This window comes from Apodemus sylvaticus, chromosome 20 (assembly GCF_947179515.1).
Source record: "Apodemus sylvaticus chromosome 20, mApoSyl1.1, whole genome shotgun sequence".
Taxonomy (NCBI): Eukaryota; Metazoa; Chordata; class Mammalia; order Rodentia; family Muridae; genus Apodemus; species Apodemus sylvaticus.
The window spans coordinates 35421259-35438673 of NC_067491.1; the positions used below are offsets into that span (position 1 = coordinate 35421259).

The 17415-nt window shown below is 39.4% G+C and overlaps 1 pseudogene; it reads left to right on the forward strand.

The window, feature by feature from the left end:
- Positions 1-3413: 3413 nt before the first annotated feature.
- LOC127670523 (protein SET-like) lies at positions 3414-15646 on the forward strand (annotated as a pseudogene).
- The last annotated feature ends 1769 nt before the right edge of the window (positions 15647-17415 follow it).

Genomic DNA, 17415 nt, shown 5'->3' on the forward strand with positions numbered 1-17415 from the left:
TTCTATGAATACTTCAAGCATGCATTACACATACTTGCAAGCAAAACACCTATACACATAAAATAATAATAAAATAATTTTAAGTATATCATTTTCTTCCCTGAAAATCAGGCTTGATATTGCGGGCTCACAAAAATATTTTGGCACTAAACATACAGTCATGGATATCTAAAAACTATCATCCGGCATTGGCTACTAATTCGACAAAAGTATTTCAAGTATGCAGTTGTGGAACCTCACCAAATGTGTTTCCAAAAAGATTTACCCCAGGAGGGAAGACCAACAGCTAGGATTACAGCCTAAATACCCTAAATATGGTTAAAAGGTTTAATGATGGTAAGGTATACAATATCCTCCCAGTAGATTGCACAAAGGCAAAGGACGAACTTTTATTATACCTGTGAAGAGCAAAAACAGACAAGGCACACTTTCCAATTTAAAGGAATGGAAGCAAATTACAAAATGGCACAAATTTAGTAGTTGGGATACGAACATTTTCTGTCTTAATTTTTTGAAAACTGGACTCTCAAAGTTCAGTAATATTTATTTGCTTGTTTTCTTGTTTGTTTTATCTGCATTGGTGTTTTGCATGAGTGTGTGTCTGTTTGAGGGTGTTGGATCGATCCCCAGAAACTGAAGTAAAAGACAGTTGTGAATTGTAATGTGGGTGCTGGAAACTGAGCCCTAGTCCTCTGGAAAAGTAAGCAGTGTGTTTAACTGCTGAGCCATCTCCATTTTAATTGAATATTCATTTCTTTTTCTAAGTTACTACTTTCAGATATAATAAACCAGGGAATAAAGTTTGCACTCTCTATTAGCATTCTGTCCTTTTCATGTCCACATAGAATATTTTTCCTGTCTATATTCTAGTCAGCTGATACTTTGCTTGGTCAAAACTACATTCTCTGACCATTGAAAATCAGACCATTACCTCAATCTAGAGTCTACGGTTTTGTTACTATTGTTTCAAATTGTCACAAGTATTTCATTTCAATTAACTCTGGACACTGGTGGCTTCTTCACAGAGACAATTATGAGATAAGTAACCACTAAATGTCTAGCACATACATGCATTTTAGGATAGCAACAAAGCTTATGCACAGAAAAGAGTAAAAATTGCTTTGAGGATCTTTTTTCCATTCTTTTGTTTATTCACTTTACATTATCTGGATACTAACCTCTCTGGCACATCAACTGCAAGACAAGGTACATGCTCTCCCACTGAGGCCAGACAAGGCAGCCCAGTTAGCAGAACAGGATCCACAGGCAGGCAACAGAATCAGAGACAGCCCCTGCTCCAGTTGTTTGGCGACCCACATGAAGACCAAGCTGCACATCTGCTACATATGAGTGGGGAAGCCTAGGTCTAATCCATGCTTGCTCTTTGGTTGGTGGTTCAGTCTCTGGGAACCCCAAGAGTCCAGGTTAGTTGACTCCATTGGTCTTCTTGTGGAGTCCCTATTCCCTCTGGGTCACTCTATTCTTCCCCTAACTATTCCATGGGACTCCTCGACACCCATTTAATATTTGGCTTTCCTTCTAGGACTTATTATACTTCTTACAGCCTGAGTTATAAAGGATGTACTAGATCCATTGATCTATTTTAAAATCATTCCTCCATCTTCATGTCCTTTGGTAAACCTTCCACCTTCAACAACAGAATATAACTGTTGTAGTTTGGCTATAGATTTCTGTGCTGCCTCTGCTTCCTATAGCTCTGGGTTCTGGGATTCTTTCCAAATCCTTGGTTCTTCGTGGACCATGTAAGAATAACTATAACTCATAGTGACTTATAGGCTCAATGGAGAACTTAAGATTCAATTTAGAAAAACACTAAATATGATCTTCAAAACAGTAAGCCCAACGAATTTAAGGCTATTACTGTGGCAATTACTGTATTACAGCAATATAACACACAATGTGTTATACATAGTAACAAAAGTATATTACATACACTAAAGAGGTGCCAGACTCATGTATATAATATATGCCAGGCTATATCACATATGCATATATTTAAATTCACATACACACAAACACATATCTGTCCCTCAGAATCTGCAAGGAAATAATTATAGCTCATTCCCCTTAGGCCATCAAAATTGAAAGCTCTTTAAATTCCTTATTTAAAATAATATGCTCTTTGTATACAACCTACCCACACATTCCAATGTGCTTCACTTCATCTTTGTATTATTTCTAATGTCTAATACACCATAAATTCTACTTAAAAGCTATTACTACTTAGGGAATAATCACAAAACATATTTGTACGTATTTAATAAATACACGGTTGTTTTCCAAATACTTTTGCTCTTCAGCTGGTTGAATCTAAGGCCATAAAATTCACAGGTAAATAGGGTAGATAGTATTATATGTAAAGCATATTTATTATATGCATCATATATAAATAATATATTCTTAAATATAACATATATTGTTATATGTGTAATTATACTGATGTGTCTATTACTGTAACTAAATTACTGTAAATAAATCATATTTATTATATGCATCATATATAAATAACATATTCTTAAATATAACATATATTATTGTTATATATGTAATTATACTGATGTGTCTATTACTGTAACCCCCTGTCTTTCCATCCTTACACATACAGAAATATGGCATCAAGAGGGATACTTGAGGGCTGGAGAGATGGCTCAGCAGTTAAGAGCACTGACTGCTTTTCCAAAGGTTCTGAGTTCAATTCCCAGCAACCACATGGTGGCTCACAACCATCTGTAATGGGATCTGATGCTCTCTTCTGGTGTGTCTGAAGACAGCTACAGTGTACTCATATAAGTAAACTTTAAAAAAAAAAAAAGAGGGCTTGACAATTTAAATTCACTTTCATTGATACATTCCCAAAACTAAAGTGATATAATTAATCTTTAGATATTTTCAGTTTTTCAACTATTAGTTCTAGAGAACACATACCATCATGCAATAAATCTGATTGGAAACTACATCATAAAAGATCAAGCCACTTTTTTTCTTCCTGATAGTTGAGAATTTCTTGATGCCTGAAAATGGGTGTTAGGTACTGCCCCTCAGTGAGGATGTCTTCCATTCATTCACTTCAGAATGTTTGAGATGTTGATGTCTGCAACCATGTCAATAAAAAAACGGAGTCCCTATCCTTACGGGCAGATACACCTACAAGGAAGCTTCTAGTTCTTTGCCTTTGTAGTTCTCTCCTGTTCTTGCACCCAGAAGGATGAGTACGTGTTTCCAAACAAGTACATCATTTTCTAAAGACCTCACTCAAAAAAAAAAAAAAAAAAAGCAAAAAAACAAACAAAAAGCATCCATAAATTCACTTACGTTCATTTCATCACTACCTCCTGGGCCTCAAACCCCTTCACCTAGAGTTTAATGAACACTCCCTACCAAGGAAGGACTTAATGGCTAACCACAGTACGGAGAAGTTAGCTTATTTTAAAACGTCATCCTCTTTATACGGCGGATCTATGTTTAAGGAACTCTCTGGAAAATATGAAGATACTAAGCAAGTGAAGGTGAGCATAGGGAAGGGGCCTGTTTTCTCTTCTGGGGACCAGCCCACTGAAAGCACTTCCATCTGCTTTGTAGCACCAGAGGAAGCTTTCTCATCTTCTGCACAAGAAGGACGACTAGTGGTCAAAGGGTGCGTTCACCATTCAACATTCGAGCCTGGAACCTGAAGAATCCCAATGCACTCTGCTTTTCTGGTCCTTAACTTACAGGTATCACTGAGGATAATAAGGCCAGGACAAGGAGAAGGAAATTAATTACTCAAGGTTCTCAGGAACCTTTTGTGTCAGATCCAGATCTTTTTCTGGTACATAGCTTCTTCAATTTAATTTTCTTTGGTTGGGAAGATGCCGGGTAAGATAATTAGATCAAATTCCTTTGACAGAATTTAGAATTTGGTTCTTGGTGAAAGGACAAGTTTTAACTAGTGTGGAAACAAAGAGTGAGAACTTGAAAACAGCCTGGTTAAAGAATTCTAATGAAGATTTCTCTTAGTTTCTGACAATCTTGTGACTCTCTACAAAGAAGATGGTTTGTGTATATTCTGCCTTATACTTGTGCTCTGACACATCTCCAACAGAGTTATTGTTGAATAAGTGAATAGAATCTTAGCATGCTATTCTAAGTTCTCAGTCCCTTTATCTACACACCCAATCATCTCAAGAACCTGGCCACTAAAGGCCTACATACCTTGGCTATTACTGAATGCTGCCACTAATGCCTGACTCTATGTATCTGAAAATAGATGTGTATCAGCAAGTTCATAAGTTTTTGTGAAATGTAATAGTTTCTCTGAAAACTTGGAAGAACTAACAGGCGATGTGTATATTTAGAAGGAATTGTTTAGAGTTTAGGGCTTAAACAAAGATCTCTGCAGCTCAGCTAAGCATTTTCTTTTCATCACAGAATGATTCTTAACTGTAACTTGAAACAATCCTGGAGGCAGAGGACTCCCACACAAGAGAAAAAATTCTTTCTTGAGGTGAGAATTCAAAAACAACACAGAACTGGAGAACTTAGAAACATTCTCTTGAACCAAATGAACTGAGTCATTAGCCAAGAACTGTTCATGAATGAAGGAAGGATTTCTGGTATTTCTGACTTCCCACTCAAAGATATCCTAGACTTCATTCTTCCTTGTTCAGAGCTCCCAAACACCGTTTCCACGGTAACCATATCCTCAAGAAAGAACAACATGCGCAAAAGTTTGAGACAATGATGTATTTACCATTAACTTGAGTTTGGTTGGTTGCTAATTTTTGACACAGAGTCTTGCCATGCAGCCTAACTTAGTCTCAAGTTCAAGACATGTCAGCCACCTGAGTGTTAGAATTACATATGTGTTACTACAACCAGCTTTATGAATAACTCTGAAGGTTACTAGAGTTGGTGCAACCCGTTCCATGCATGTAGCTTCTTGTATACTTACTTGAAAATACTCTTTTCCTTTTAGAACTAACAGCCACTACCAAGTCCCTGCCATAGAGCAATGGCGAATGACTACATGAAGTACCGGTGCCAGCTAACTGTTAGTAGAATGGACTTAAGCACATCTCAACATGAAGCATTTCCAGCATGCCTTGAAATATACTGTATGTTGGCATCACCAGGAAAGCAAAGCCCATAGTGCATACCTGTAGTGCTAGTTACTCCAGAGGCTGAGGCAGGAGGATTACAAGTTGAGCTTGTGATTCTGGGTTACCAGATAGTACAAAACCGACCTGGGTAATTAACATGTTCCATCTCAAAATTTTAAAATGGTTGATTTATAATCCAGTGGTAGAACACCTATATAGTACACACAAGGCCATGGTTTACTCTCCAATATAAAGGAAGGAAAGAGGGTGGGAGGAAGGAGAGCACATTCCAATATGCTTAGCAGTCCAAACTAGAGGGAGAACATCAGTGATCTACTTGGCCCAGTTAGCACCTGTTTTAACAATAGAATGAATGGGAACATTCTAATTTGAATGATAAACTATATAGTTTCCCTATTTATTAAGCAACTCGTGCATGGTAAGCATTATAGATGCAAGAAATTCTCTGTCCTTGAAGTGTTAACTTCTGTCCAGTGAAGACAAACAAGTAAGCCCTTGTGATATATATGATGTATATACTTTGCATGTTAGGATTAATACATAATGTTTTCAGACTTTATTCACAGCTTCACAAATGCAAACTGAGAGTCCAAAATCTTGTCAGAGTCCTCGGGGTGGACCCATGATAAGTAGTCTTACAGGAAAAGTAGGAGCTCGCTAAGTGAAGAATGTTCCAACCCAAATGGTGTGTGGTTGCCAAGGAAGACGAACAAAAAGAGACCACAGCAGTTTTGAAGAACTGAAAGCATTTGATTTGTGGAGCCTCGCCATGAGCAGGCAGGGGATGAGCTGGAACTCCGCAGGATAACTGCTGGATCTTGACGCCCTCACGCTGATTAAAAGTCCTGAACTGAATTCCCAGACATAGAGCATTATCCATGCATAAAACACAGCATTGCCCTGGCTACAGCAGGAGCATAAATGACACAGGCAGAGGACAGGAATACAAGGAAACATAAGCAGAAGGTTTAGGGAGGGACACACAATAAATCTCTCAGTTCAGTTTGACATAAGCCTCTCTTTTCATTCACCTCCATACACCTTTTATGTTAAATAATAATGCTCTCCTGGGCCAGGCCCATTGCCACCTGCTCCCGGGTGGGCTCAAGGTATCCTGTTCCCTCTCACAGATGCTCCTTCCACTTCATGGACCGTCAATGGCACAGGCATCAAAATGTCCAGCCAAGTTGTATACCAGGAGGCCTGCCACATGGGAGCTGGCACACAGCCTCAGGACTGCCACAGAATGCACAGCTAGAAAGCTGGCTTTCACAAGTGAAGCTGAGAAGACATTGTTGTAGCCCATGCAGGATAAATAGCTATATATTAAATGGGTCTTGTTTTGCCCAGGTTTTCAAACAAAGTCACTCTCCCTATTTTGGAAAATGTCTAGCTTTGGCCTTTCTCATCATGTGTTCCCTCTTCCTGTGAACTTTTCAGCATGGAAATGCATGAGGCACATCTGTACGGCCTTTAGTATTGGTCAGTCACTGTATACAGCTATAAGACAGGAAGGATTGAACCCATGTGTCTGTACATAAAGATGAACACCATGTTGAAATGCATTTACCTTATATATAAAAGCCATTAGAATGCTCTAAGCATGGGGTTATTGTTATTACTATACTGACTAGAAGTCTGGGTCAGTATAAAGAACAACAATTTGGAAAGCTCTTAAATAAATACCCAGCAGATTCTAGTAAACTTTGTGGTTTCTTCTGATTTCAGTCATTATAGCAAAGTTTCTATGAGGACTCCTAGGGAGCATTGAATACAATATGAAATGGAGTTCTCTTGATCAGAATTAAAGGGAGAGAGTTCATGTATGTGCTTCATATGTGTGTGTGCACATGTGTGTGAGTGTGCATGTATATGTGCATGTTATATGAAGGGTGTTTTTTATTACTTTATCTTATAGAAAACAACAATGGCCTCCTACATGCTGGAGCATCAGAGAATCCAGTAGCTAGCTGCTCAGTCCACAAAGATAAATGGTTCGGCGATTCCAATCCAGTGCTAGAGCCCCAAAAGCTGCCCGGCCAGTCGCTGATATTAAGTTGACGCTGGAAGGTTTGATAGCAGCTGAATTGATAGAGTCAGAACAGCAAAGAAAAGAGGCAAGGGGCACTGCTTTTCCTAGGGTCTGTCTGAGAACAGGTCTTGCCTTCTCCAAAGAATGCTCTCTGGAAACACTCTCACAGACACACTCGGAGGTTTGTGTCTCATTTGTTCTAAATCACATTAACTCAACAAGAACAAACATCTAGATAAAATGAGCATGAATGTATTACCGAGTAATTAGAGCATGTATCTTCAGCTATCATTCAAAGAAATACCATAATACTGCATGTGGAAGACATCTATTAAAAATTATCATTATCTCTAAGAAAATACAAAGGTAAGGGCTTATTCTCTTTGAATCATACCCAATGAAGCCAGAGTAGAAACTGGTGAGGCAGCTTCACGAAGTTGCTGGAGCAATCCAAGGCCCAGGAGCTCCAGCTTCTCAGAGCTGCCACCTGCTCATGTGAACACTGCGTTGAGGGGGCTCAGCCTAGTCTGTACCAAAAAGCTATTTCTCATTTGAGAGATTCTGACGTGACAAACACAGACAATTTTCTTCTCCTTTCCATTTGGAATAGTGCTCTGTGAGTGCAACTCTCTTTAGGCAACAGTGGGAAGGCATCAAAAATCTTTTTATTTTAAAGAGCGATGGCTAGAAGATTTGGTTTAAGGGGTACAGCAATTGACCACATCCTCCTCTCTGGTAGTTGTAGCATCATCCCAGTGGCTCCTGATCCATCAAGGCAGGGCCAAGGTAGCACTCGCACAACCCAGCCTTTCTAAAACCGGTTCATACGGGCGGGCAGGCAAAGGCACTGTACATTGAAGGACTTTACTAAGTCAAATGCCCCAGTCAGACACTAGCACAGGATGCCCTGGGCATAAATTTAGGGATATCCACTTGGACCTAAACTAACAGCACCTCTATTGCTTGTGTTCTTTACCTTCCAAGGTTCTGTTTCCTGCTTGTTTCCCAATGTTGAAGGTCAAGGGAACCAATAAATAGCATGCGTGCTGGCTCGCTTACTAGAGAAAGGAAAAGCTGAGCTGGGCAGTCTATCTCGTCTCCGTGGGCAAATGAGCTTCCTAATGCTGCACCTTAGAACGTCAGCGAAGCTAAGGTCACTTTTGGCAGCTCTCCCCACACCAGCAGGGTGACACGGTCACCAATAAAGCTGCAGGAGAGGGTCCCGGCACTGTTCCCCCTTCTGTGTGGTGGTACACCTCCAAGGGAAAGAAAGAAGCTCAGCAGGTTTTCCTTAGGTCACACCCCTGCTATGGAGGGGGAACCAGAGTGGTGGCACTAATCAATGTCCTTCTGTTGGACCAAAACATCATGACTGGGGGGGGGGGGGTCTTCAAACTAGCAACAAACAAGACACACCTTCCTAGCCTTTTCACTGTTGAAAACAAAACTGCAGTGTATATCCTTACACCTATCTGCATAACCTTATACAAACCACAAACGGCGGAAGGATATCTTTTCAGTACACCTAGGAAAGGAGTATCTTGCCCTGCACACTACTTTTAAATTGTTCATTGTAGTGATTGGGCCAAATCAAATGGTGACCATTAGACTACAAGCCCCTGTTGATCTCCATTCTTACATTCTTCATATTACAAAAGACAAACAAACACATTCATACATGTCTACACACACACACACACACACACACAAGCCATCTACTGGAAATAAAATACTATCTCAATACAAGACAGCTTACATCTACATTTCTGCAAGGACTTGACTTCATCTCATACTGGCTAATATGTCCTCCAGTGCGATTTTCTCATTCTTATTTTGCTTATACTTCCATCTTTATTTGACTCCTTACTGATTTGCAGAGAAAATTTCCCCCCAATTTTTCAAAACTAAGACTAGCTAGAAATAGCACAAATAACTTTCTGATGTTTATTTTTCCTATATTGCCTTTTTAGATTTTTTTTGAGGGGATTTGGGATCAGAAACCTTGCTTATGGATAGCTCATTCTTCTCTATACCAAATCTCCTGTTTAATCCTCCAATCAAAAATTAACTCTGAGCCAAATAATATTTTAGGAAGAAGAAAAGAAAAACCTTATATCAAACACACTGCCTAGCAACCATCTGCATCAACACTGGACTGGAGCATTCATTCCCTCTTAGCTACAAGCCCTGGCCTCTGCTCCTCTCTCTAAGTCTCTCTCTCTCACACACACACACACACAGAGAGAGAGAGAGAGAGAGAGAGAGAGAGAGAGAGAGAGAGAGAGAGAGAGAGAGAGAGAGAAAGCATCTATTAATATCTGATTCTCTAAGGGATTTCTGTCTGCCCCTAATTTATACTAGCCATTCAGAAAAGCTGTCTTGAAATCAAATCCTTAGAAGGCAACTTCATATCTACTCTTATATCCCCAAACATATCAAAGCACTGATACATCAAAAGAGAGAGGTGTGTTGTGGAGGAGTGAATGGGACAGTTGTTAGGCACTTAACACTGAGGAAACTGCACTGTTAAAAGGGGGAAAGTGTACAGCATCTTGCCTGGCTATAATTTCCTGAAACATTATTCATAATTTCTCCATCATATTGAGCTTCTCATATCCCTGGAACAATTTATAGATACAAACTGACTAGATTCTATAGTTGCCTGAAGCTTGAAGCTTTTCACAGGTACTAGCCAGAGGAAGTAGCCATGATCATTTTTTACTTGCATATGTGGTTACAATGACATCCAGAGGTTTTTTTGTGTGTTTGTTAATTTGTGGTTTTTGGTTTTTTTGTTTTGGGATTTTTTTTTTGATGGGCCCAGATAGGATTTTCAGAGGCACCTAATGGCCTCTTTAGAGACTACAGTCATTCCTCAGGATCCTTAGGGACCCAATGAGTAACAAATTGTGATTGTGCAGGTTCTTTATATACAATGACATAGTCTTTGCACAAAAGCTGCATGTGGCCCCCATTGTCTCCAGATCTTAAATCATCTCTAGGTTTTGCAAACAGCAAAGACTCTACATTCTGTGTAAATAGTTGTTAAGCAGTATTTCTCAGGAAATGGTGACAAACCGAAAAAAGCCTAGACATGTCTAACACTGTTGCAATTTTTCCTTATGTTTTTAAATCAAAGATCAAACACACTGACCTATATACAGTAGGCTGACTATTCACCTAAACAAATAAGGAAACTGAGCAAGTTTGTCCCATACAGATGGGATATTTAAGATATTTAACTCATAAATAGCATGCTCTCTCTCTCTCTCTCTCTCTCTCTCTCTCACACACACACACACACACACACACACACACACACATACACACTGTACCTGCCCCACACATGTCTTGGAATTTAAAATAGTGCTTTCTCCACAAAAAGCACTACATTCAGACTTCCACATGTAGCTTTCCAAATCTATTTACTATGCACCAAATGCTATGTTAGAAACAACTTATCTTGAGAGATTTAGAAAAAGTAACTACTTGGAAAACATTTATTTGTAGTCAGGAGTAGTATTCCAATCCCAGCATTCAGGATGCTATAGCACAGGGACTGTCGTGAATCCAGGTGAGTGTGGGTTATATGGTGAGTTTCAGGCCAGTCCGGGTTACACTGAGAAAGACTTTGTCTCAAAAAACTAAAGTTCAATTCAAAAGATTGTGGAGATAACTTAATTGTAAAATACTTGCCTTACAGGCAGAAAGACCTAAATTCAATTCTCAGTACCTACCTAACAAAGTCGAGTGTGGTAACCCCAGTGCTATGGAGACAGATACAGATAGATCTTTCAGGCTTGATGACCAGACCGCTTAGCCTGGTGACTTCCAGGCCAATGAGAGAACTTGTCTCAAAAAATTAAGGAAGCCAGCACTTGAAAAAAGAACATTGAAAACTGCCCTGTCCTATACACACAAGCATACACACACGCAGGCACACACTCAGACATCTCAAGAAACCACATCTATCGGGGAGTAACAAATATATAAACAATGTCTTAATCAACTATAGTTTGAAATGTAGCCTTTCCAAACCATTATATGCTTCTAGTACTTTGGAAAAAGAACAAATAATTATGTTAAATGATTGCAATAATATACTGTATTTATATTTATTTCTACCCAAATTCTAACACAAATTTCTTAGTTTTCTGAAAGATATATTGTTCTATGATATTCTGAAAGATATTATTGTTATATAATATTAAAAATTACTATACTCATACTGTTCCTGTGTGGATCCATTATCCAGCAAACTCAAATGTGATAAGCAAACAGCATTTAAATCTCTAGCATTTATTTAATTGTAAACCATCCGTCTGGTTTGTTGACAGCTCTCAAGACTGGGGACATTGTTTAAGAAGGTAACTCTCATCATTAACAAAAACTTGTAATAAAACAGAGGAAGAAGGCCTTAGCAGCCAGAAATGTCATCTCACTTTTAATACTGACCGCATAGCTCTCTGTAGAACTCACAAGTTTACATGGAAGTTATGGAGAGGGAAAGAAAAATGGGAATCATTGCAAACAAAATTAATGGCAAATCTGAAAAGTAAAAATATGCAGAAGTGAGACAAGTTTATTCTGCTTACACACTGGTGTTTTATGTGATCTCTTTTAGCCCAGAACTTTCTAGAAGACAGATTTCTTCAACTCCTCCCCAGCACCTAGCCCCTGAAATCTGGGATCACTGGAGGTGTAGAAGCTAGTTGTATATTCTAACGAGGAGTCCCTGAGTTTATTTTTCAGCTCATGTAGTTGGCAGTAATTACAGATATGCCACTCCCTCTTGTGTAAGGAAACTCGACCTTTGTGAGCACAATTGAATCTTTATTTGATGAGTCAAAGGTTTGTGCCTTAGGACATCCTCAGAAACCACAATTTCCTTTGCCCCAATCCTTAGCTGTAGAAGGTATGGAACCTTCTTACTCTTAATCCTTTCTGCAGGGTTGTTTCTTGAGTATGCTTCTTTCTTTTAAAAGCAGGGGGGTTAGGGACTGCTTAAACTACAGCCAATTTAAACTAAACATTTCATTGGACCCTCACCCCCACATTATAAAAAGCTTGTAATTGGCTTCATCTTCCTTTAAAAAAAAAAAAAAAAGCCTTCTCTTAGGGTATTAGAGTCTCCTGCATCACCTTTGTTAAAGGATTAGCCTGTCTATTCTCAGCCACCAGTTTCTCTCCTAATATGGCCAGTTGCTTTGCAAAGGCCTAGACTATCCTCAGCTATGGGTGGACTCACACACATCCATCTTTGCTGCAAAAACTAACAGCTCAATGAGCCTATATTTCTTAGGCTTTTTAACAGAAGAAAAGTTCTCATAAATATTTTGCCGTCTCCCTGGCCCTAAGTCCTTAGGTAACCAATTGAATTCAACGGACATTTATCAAATGCTAAACTCAGGGCAGCAAACACCTACCATGTTTTCTCAGTGTATTTCAGGAAAGTGAGAAATCAGATAACAAACCAACTTTATGGCCCCAAAGAGCTGTATGCCCCAGGCAAGAATAAGGACAAGGGCCCTCAGCAGCCCTCATACAGTTAATTAAGCAGAACATATTTGAATTATCTTACCAAGAGAATAAGTTATCTTAAAGGGTCACCTATGGATTAAGGAAACTTTAAAGCTCTTATTCTTTGTTTGATTGCAAGTTTTATACTTTTAACATATTATGATTTGAGAGTCTCCTGGTATCTCTTGTTAGGTCCTTTCCTTCCCTCAGCCTCCAGAACTCACAGATCAAATATTTCCATGAAAATGTGATAAGAATTCACATATATAATATATGTCTAAGAAAAAAAAGCATTATCCTTCCTTTTTAATCTCCTTTTTAATTTTTAAATTTTTCAATGTTCTGGGTTTTATGTACATATGTATATGTGCGCCATGTGTGTTTCTGGTCCCCACAGAGGACTGAAGGGAGCACCATACTTTCTGGAACTGGATAAAGTTAGAAGCAATAGCTCTCAACCATGGCATGGATGCTGGGAATTGAACCCCATTCCAGTAAGAGTGGCGCATGTTCTTAGACACTGACCCTTTGCTTTCTTGACTCCAGTCAAAAGTTTCCAGCATTCTTGAAAATTATAAACAGAGTCCATCACTGGATGAGTACTAACGCCCTGGGCCACGTGTGTGACCATTTTAGCATAAAACTTACTTACCAACTGTTAAGAAAGGAAGCTGCAGGTGCTAACCCTGCCTGTGAGAAATGGAGAAGCTTGGAGACAGTTTTGATTTTTGGCTCTTATTTCCTTAATGCTTTCAGTTTGATAAGAATTAAATTAATCAGTATGAAGTTATATATTTTTGAAGGAATACAACCAAATGTTTTTCATCATCAATGACACCCAGTGCTTGTAAACATTTATAAGGTATAGTATAACTCCATTTAGTAATAATGATCAAATCAAGGTAGTAGCATTCCAGCTTCTCAAACACTTATAATGTCTCTGTGCTGGAAGCTGAGTCTTTAAATCACACTTAAACGTTCAGTGAATCGTTGTCAGGCACGTTTACCCTAAAGTGCTCTAAGAGTAATTCCTCCCTTTGTATTTTTGGCACCTTCTTTCTGGTCTTCCTCTATTTCCCATCCTCCTCTGCCTTTATAGTCTCTAAAGATCAGTGTGTTAGTGAACTTCCTGTTGGATCAACTTTTGCAGCTTCCACAAATGTGTTTTCCCATGCCTGATTTACTTCATATAAGACGGTATCCTCTATGTCCATGCATGTTGACACGAATAACAAGTTTCCATCCTTTTAACCACTGAAAATGAGGCTATTAGGCAGATAGACTACATTTTCTTTATCCATCTGCTGAAGGGTACTTTAGTTGATTTCATGTCTTGACTATCATTAATACAGTGCATATGAGGATAAGGTATCTTTTCAGTGTAATAATTCCATTTAATTTGGATATATACCTAAAGCTATAGTGATCCTGGTTGCTAGATGTATACATAGTAAATCTATTTTTAGTTTTTTATACTCTCACTGGGAGTGTAGAAGAGTTGCCTTATTCAGAGTTTCCCTTGGCTTCCTAAGAACAAATAGCCAGATGGCAGAGTGTGGCTTCGAACACAAGGATGTTCATCACACTTTGTGCCACTTGGGGGCCAGTGCTTCGCCTAAACTTCACTTTCTTCTGCATCTCCTGAGTTTCATATTAGGACATTTTGAACCAGTGAATCTCTAGAGAAGATCATTTCTTTATTTCCTTTTCTGTTGGGAAGTTTGTGGTGCTTGATCTCAAACCTAGAACTTCATACAAGTACACTATGGTTGATCTATATACCTGATTCTCCATACTTAAGAGAAAAAGAGTAAACGCTCAAGTCACAACAGCATAGAAGAATTTTTCATGCTGTTTCCATTTAACCTTAGATAAGATATCGAGAAGCAATTCAAGTTTCTTCTTGGGCAGGAACTTCAGAACACAGAGACTCCTGGATCAAAGTAGCATGGTACTTTTAGCATTTTTATCCCTTTCTGCTGTTATATGATATAGACTGACTAGCTTGAAAAAAATCACATGTAAGTTCTTGTGAGTTCCTTCCTGCTATGAACATCTGGGCTCTGTCCTCTGTCTCCTAGCTACCTCCCTAGTGCCACGGCCCCAAAGCAGCAATCTACAATCTTGCCCATGAAACCCAGATAGGCTGCTGCCCCGAAGCTGGAGGACAAGTCAGCCTCTCCGGGCCTGCAGAAGGGATAAAAACAACTGCAAGAAGCAATTGAACATACTGATGAAGTACAAATAGAAACAGACAGACTTAATGAACAAGCCAGTGAAGAAATTTTGAAACTAGAACAAAAATATTACAAACTCTGCCAACCACTTTTTCAGAAGAGGTCAGAATTGATCACCAAAATCCCAAATTTTGGGGGTAACAACATTTGTCAACTATCCACAAGTGTCTGCACTGCTTGGGGAGGAAGACGAGGAGGCCCTACATTATTTGACCAGAGGTGAAGTGGCAGAATTTGAAGACATTAAATCAGGTGACAGAATAGATTTTTATTTTGATGAAAATCTTTACTTTGAAAATAAAGTTCTTTCCAAAGAATTTCATCTGAATGAGAGTGGTAACCTGTCCTCAAAGTCCACTGAAATCAAATGGAAATCAGGAAGGGATTTGACAAAACATTCAAGTCAAAAGCAGAATAAGGCCAGCAGGAAGAGGCAGAAAGCTCTTTTACCTGGTTTACTGACCATTCTGATGCAAGGTGCTGATGAGTTAGGAGAGGTCATCAAAGATGATATTTGGCCAAATCCCTTGCAGTGCTATTTGGTTCCCGATATAGATGATGGAGGAGAGGCAGAAGATTATGATGATGAAGATGAAGATGATGATGATGATGATGATGATGATGATGATGAAGAGGAAGGGTTGGATATTGATGAAGAAGGAGATGAGGAGGAAGGTGAAGATGATGAGGAGGATGAAGGGGAGGAAGGAGAAGAGGAGGAAGGTGAGGATGACTAGCACAGAAGATTGATGGACCAACCTTCTTTTGTAATTTATTTTTATTTTTAAATTCTCTCCGGTCCCTGGGAGGAGCAAGTTTCAGTCCTTTGCTCCCTGTCCCTCAGTGCTCAGTGGCCCTGTTTTTGAGGTCTCAACACCATGGTTCTCAACTAACGTGGGGGAAAATATCTTGAGGAAAATATAACAGGAAAAGAATCTCCACATTTCTATTCTAAATTCATTGTTATCCTTTCTTGTCTCAAAAACTTGTGGATTCAACACCACTACTGTGCTCTGAGGAAAAAAGAAAAGCCCTCCAGTTCCCTAAGCTCCGCTGGAGGCTGGGGGTGCTAGGCCCCTGCGTAGTAGGGCATAGAATTCTAGCTTTTTTCTTCTCTCTGTATATTGGGCTCAGAGATTACACTGTGTCTCTATGTGAATACAGTTAGCACTTACCAATATGTATCTGTCTACGTTCTCTTGTTTAATAAAAAGAAAAAAAGAAAGAAAAAAGGGAGGGTATAGACAGTGTGCAAGGGTGGGTTTGAGGTGTTGGGGGTAGGTGGGCATCTGACTACATGGCTTCTCCTTTGGCATGTTTAATTGTGATGTTTAACAGACACCCTTGTAGTTTAAGGTGGCACTTTTAAAATAAAATTCTCTCCTGATGTTGATGTGTACAAGTTACTTCATAACAATAAAATCAATGTGTACACAAGGACCTGATGCTTTTCTGTCAGAACAGATGCTCAACAGACCTTCCAAGTTTGTTCTTCGTAATGACATGATGTCAAACTTTATCTCCCTAACTTCGTATTTTTTTTGATACGCACTTTGCAGGATGACCTCGGGGCTGTGCAGGTTGAGTTAAAGGGATTTGAAGCATGTCTTACCATCTCCGTAACTGAGTGTGGACACAGCTTGCTGCCGTGGACTTGGACCCTTAATTTTTGACTCAGTATGGCCTTTAAAAAAAAATGGACCTTTAGTTACCTGGGTCTCACGGCAGCACCTGCTCCCACAGTCGCTGACCTGTCGCCATCTACGAAGGACAGCTGCCGGTGTGCAGTGTGTCTTCATTGGCAGTGTGAACTGGCCCAGAAGGTGGGCTGTCAGGGGAAGCAGTCAGTGCAGAGGTCAGTAGTTTCTGTCCAAGGTATGTAGCGGAAACTCTCAGCTGTGACTCTGAACTGGGTGGATGGAGAGCTGTCCGCTCAGCGCCACTGTGCAAAGAATAATGTTTGGGACGCTACCTGATGCGTAAGTTTTTTAAGGCTGTAAAATATAACTAAAGTAAAATGCCACTTTTTTTCAGAGATGATTAATGGACAACCTGGGAAAATTCAAAGCTTTCTGATGTATAAGATTTTATAAATAGAATACTCCATCAATAGGCAGAGTGTAACCAAAATCTGTCTAGATGGATAGTGTAAAATTTCTGCACATGACTGTTAGTAAATACATCACTGTATATTGGAGGAATCTTGCTCCAATGAAGGAATGTAAAGATTTTTAAAAAGAAGAGAAAAAAGAAGAAGAGAAAAGAAACATGTATTTTTCACATTTCTGAAGGCCAAACTTAAGGGGCCACAGAAGGAGCCTACGGTGAGAATCTGCTTCGTATGCGTGGATGTCACTGTCATTTCTTGGTGTATCCTCTCACAGTGGAGGAGCAAACAGGTTCCTTTGCACCTGTCCTCTAAATGCCTAATTCCTATTCCCAAAGATGTTGACCATGTAAGCTGCTTGTCTCCCAATGATGCCCTCAACATCATAAGAGGTTAAGC